The sequence below is a fragment of the Lates calcarifer genome, unplaced genomic scaffold, assembly GCF_001640805.2.
Source record: "Lates calcarifer isolate ASB-BC8 unplaced genomic scaffold, TLL_Latcal_v3 _unitig_5103_quiver_3513, whole genome shotgun sequence".
Classification (NCBI taxonomy): domain Eukaryota; kingdom Metazoa; phylum Chordata; class Actinopteri; family Centropomidae; genus Lates; species Lates calcarifer.
In genome coordinates this window covers 527-5276 of record NW_026117297.1, presented here as the reverse complement: position 1 = coordinate 5276, position 4750 = coordinate 527, and the positions used below count along the sequence as shown (strand labels likewise).

General features: G+C 39.2%; 1 long non-coding RNA gene across 1 annotated transcript; it reads left to right on the top strand.

Moving 5' to 3' along the window:
• The first annotated feature begins 797 nt into the window (after positions 1-797).
• LOC108873719 (uncharacterized) lies at positions 798-4040 on the top strand. Its single transcript, XR_001959524.2, has 7 exons — positions 798-858; positions 1883-1903; positions 2569-2648; positions 2809-2902; positions 2995-3103; positions 3220-3390; positions 3956-4040. It is a non-coding gene; the product is annotated as an uncharacterized LOC108873719 (long non-coding RNA).
• The last annotated feature ends 710 nt before the right edge of the window (positions 4041-4750 follow it).

The following is a 4750-nucleotide window of genomic DNA, read 5'->3' as shown; positions in this document are numbered from 1 at the left end:
TACCCTCCTCACACGGGTCTCCCCATCCACGCAGAGTCCTACACCAGAGAATGCAACAGATGTGCATGGAAAAGACGACAAGGTAAGAGCAGAGTCAAGTTTCTTAGATTTGTACCTCTTTACTTGTAACATATCACCATTCAACAACTAATGTTCTGCATGAAACCAACCTCATAAACTCTCAGCATGGTAGGAAAGCTAAATCAGGTGTTGTTCTCAAAGTGCAACATATCAATGCTTATAGCTTGGAAATTAAAGCAACCATATGTAACTCTGAGCAGCAGCAGCAGCCACAAGTGGTAATTACAGCACTCATGTTTAATTAAATTCTGCTGGGCTCAGAGTCTGAGTGGTTACTGGTAGTGGAACCCATGTACCCCTAGAAGCTAACACAATGCAACATTAACCAAAGGAGGTTGGCAGATAAAAGACAGAATTACAGAGCTAGCTTCTTCTGCATGTGATGTAGTGTTGTTAAGCATTATGCTCTTCGTTTGCAGAGTGGAATATTTTAAGGTTTATAAGTTTATATAAGTTTATATACTTTGGGCCTGTTGTTGTTGATCAGTCAGATGCCCTAAAAATTCAATGTGTTTAATTCAGAGGGCGCAGATTAGAAAAACTAAATATCTGGCCCTAAATCATATAAAGAACAAACTCTGATCTCCCTCTTTTACAGGAAGAAATAAGGAAGGCAGACGAAGATGACAAAAACTATTCGCTAACAAAACAACAGAAGGCAGCAGCAGCACAAAGGCACCTGCGGCAACCTTGGCTGGCGTGTCAGGGAGCGTGACGAAGGACGCTGGAGTTCGCAGTACTACAGATTCTGCAGTGAAGACACCACCAAAAAGCCAGGTACCTTTCTGATGCAGATGCAGAAGGCGGCTTCACAAGTTGCGTGCCTCAGTTTGTCTTCCTGTGTGTCAAACCACAGCTATCACATGCTCATGTTCTCTGCCTGCTACACAAACACACACACTTCTAACACATTCACACTAAACTGTCACACAAACACGCAAATGCTCAGGCGCAGCGCCCAGCGGCTGGTAGGTCACTTTTGCACATGAAAAGTGCTACCTGATGCACACACACACTTATCAAAAGATTTGTTTTTCAATGGCAAAATCAAATTTAAAATCATATTTCCTTATTCAGAGCTGAAACACAAAAATAAGCCAGAAACTGTCTTGATAATTACCAGACCATAAATCATTACCAAAAACCAAACATGGAAGAAAAGCAGTCCCAGGACATATCGGGTTCAATCCCAGCTAAGGACCTACTGTATGCTGTATGTCATATCCTCTGTCTCTTGCAAGGTTTCCTTCAGTTTCTATTCCATCGCTGCCCAGTAAAGACAAATGAAAAAACTTAAATTGTTAAAGACAGACTGTTACCTAGAGAAGGTCTGATTTGCATTAGACACAGAAGACGATATCGTCAGCATAAAAACTACACTTTTTGCAATGCAATAAATATCTATGCATAAAAGAAAGATCTGTGGGACATCTTCATTAACAATGTGGGGATTTCATTTGAAACAATCATCTGAACTGACTGACACGTAGCAAAGGTGTAGATACAGACAGGAAACGTGGGTAGAGACAAAGAAGGGTATGGTTCATTGTTATGTCTCCAGCCGGAATCATATCTGGGGCATCGTGATTACGATATGTTTCATAACCACGAGGCCACCAGGACACCCCTCCCACAACGTTTAACGTCAGAATTTACTCTATGAAATGATGATAACTGTTCTCCACTAGAGGGCAAGAATAGTGACACCATGAAATGACAGTGATTTTGTTTGAAATTAATTACTGAACCTTAGAGTATTGATCACTAACCAGCTGTCTTTCTCTTTTTGTGACAACTACAGAAACAGATAGCTCGTCCTGGGGTAAGGATGTTGTACTATTATTTTAATATTAAATAAATGAATACATTGTATTTCATTGTATGAGTTTTGTTTAAAAATGCCCAATTTTTTATTTCAATAATTTAATTTACCTTCTTTTATGTGATTTTTACTCTCACTCACAGTACTATTAAATACTAACTATGGACAGTATATGTACAATATAATGACAAAAAGAGCACGGTCTTGATATGTAGAACAAAAGGTGATAAGGATCTCAACTTTCCAGATTTTTACTTATCAGACAAGTGCTCTGTGTTTGTAATGAAACAAAACATCTGAGGCACTCATCACAGATCAAATGTCTGATGATGATGACATGTATAGATAGTCCTGTACATTATGTACTCAAGCTAATATATTGGCAGGAAAACTCCTTATATGCTCAGACTATATCTCTTTAGGGCATATTACACTCTCTCAATGCTGCCCCCCTGTGTTCCCAATAATGACTATATGCAGATATTATTTTTTTAAAACCTAGGTGATGTAGTGATTGTTTGTTAAAACAGAAGTCAACACTTTCCAGGCTTTACTGAGAGAGCTGAAGTACAAATTGATTTGTCAAGTGGCAATGTTCTTTTTCTTTTTCCTTTTTTTCTTTTATTTGTATGAATTTATCTGAATCAATTTATGTGTGTCTCTAGGTTATGTGATCCTAGCGTTCATCATCCTGGTGATCATCGTTCTGTGTATCATCCTCTACTTTCTCAGAAGAGTCTCCAGGGTAGGGGAATGAGTTATAGAAAGGAAGAGTTTATTTTTTGGTGGCATTTCCTTTAAAATTAATATTTTACACCGACTTATTGTATCATTTTACAGTGAAGACAGTTACAAGATGCTCCTGTGTACTATATTTGAGTCTACTTGTTTATTTGTTTGTCCAGACATACTCATTTGACCTCCAGCGTCAGGATCCCATCATCAATCAATTCAATGAACCCACAGGCACCTTCGAACCAGTCTACCTGGATGATCTAGGTGTGTGTTTATGTGGTAGGATTTAAATTAACACGACTTTATAAAAGACTATCCTGACTTGTGTGCTTTGGTTTGTGTGTGATTTATTTCAGATCGACCAGCCCCCTAAAGATCTAGTGACCACCAATGACCCTTCACCTCCACCAGCAGCAAATGGCACAAGTGTACAGTTGGAGGAAAAGGGCTCGAATGGAGAGAACGGTACAAATTTTCCTGTTTTAAAGTCACTGAATCAAACAAGGTATTGAATGTACTAGAAAAGCTTTTCACCTCACCTTACCTTTTTTCTCTCTTCCTTGTTTGGTCTGTCTCTCCAGCTCCACAGGAACAGCCAGATGCAAACGGTCTGGAGACGTCGCCCTCCAGTGACACCAGCCCCACGTTGGACGATGACACAGCTGACAAGACATCCAACCCACCGGGCAGTATAGACCTGATGTTCGATGGCTTTAGGGAGCCGCCACAGAACGAAAACAACAACAACCCATGTAAGATTCTTTGAATGGATTCAGGACATAATACAAACACAAAAATCTACCATACGCCTAAAAGTAATTCAACAGTGTTTTAGTGTTGCATTTCCACACAAAGCTGTGGGACTTGCAAGACAGTTCTAGTCATGAATGTCAAACATTTTTCATTTGACTCTCCAAACCTGAAAACACCTTGACAAGCAAAAAGGTGAAAATGTGCAAACCTGGCAACTATTATAGCTGGTGAGAGCAGGTCCTTTGTCTTTAGTTAGTCAAGAAATAGCTCACCAAGAACTGGTTAACTACCATGTTTCATTTTTTTTATGTCTACACATAAAACACACAAGATATAATGTGTACATATGATACCTTTTGAGTTGCTAGAGGACACCTTTGATGGAGCTACATTTGCTTCTAGTTTTTGTGCTGAAATTAACTAAGGCGCTAGTTAGCTAAAATCAGTCTCAGCTTTTAACTCCAACAGGAAGTAAAAATAAGAAAGAACATATCTTTGGATAATTACATTTTAGAAAATGTAAATCTAAAATCTTACTTAAACTTGTCTTTCTCCTTTCGTTAGCGGTTTGCTCCAGTGACCCATTTGTTGAAATAAACCTGGACGAGCCGCCATGGTGCGATCAGCTCCTCAGCTCTCCTGAAGCCACCCTCTCCTCCCCTTCTCTCCTTTCTCCTTTTCCTCCTCCTCCTCTTCTTAGCACCTTCAATGATAACCACAATATCACATGGAGGCAGAGACCGTGTCTGTTAAACACAAGGATATAAACAGATTGAACTGAATTATTTGTCAGTGAACAGCATATAAACAACCCACCAACTATAAATGCAAAGCTAGCTTGAACCATTTTGCTGTGGTTTGTTTACATGTGTTGTCAATCTCAGTTTTGAAATAAGCATCAGTTAAATAGGAGTCAGCCAGTTAACCTGCTAGCTAGTTAGCTAGCTGTTAGCTAACTAGCTGTTAGCTAGCTAACTAGCAGGTTAACAAACCTGGGTGACTCTGTGGTTTTTGATACATCAAAACACATATTCCCTGTTATCAATATGGATGGATTTGAGGAGAAAAGGCACCAGGGCACAGACAGAAGTTTCTTTTTTGGTTGTTTTATGTTTCTATCACTTTCAAACAAGAAATATTAATATGTCATATGTCATACAGAGGCTCAGCCCTCTGACCCCTTGAGCTCCGGGCCTGTGCCGGTTTGATAATCCATCCATGGTTTGCGATAGTCTTTTTTAAATTAATGAGGAGATGTGTATTGATGGAGCACTATTATCAGTCTGAATGCAGGCTTAAGCTCTGTTTCTCAAACTATAAAAATTCATTGCTAGCAGGCTATAATAAATAACGATCAAA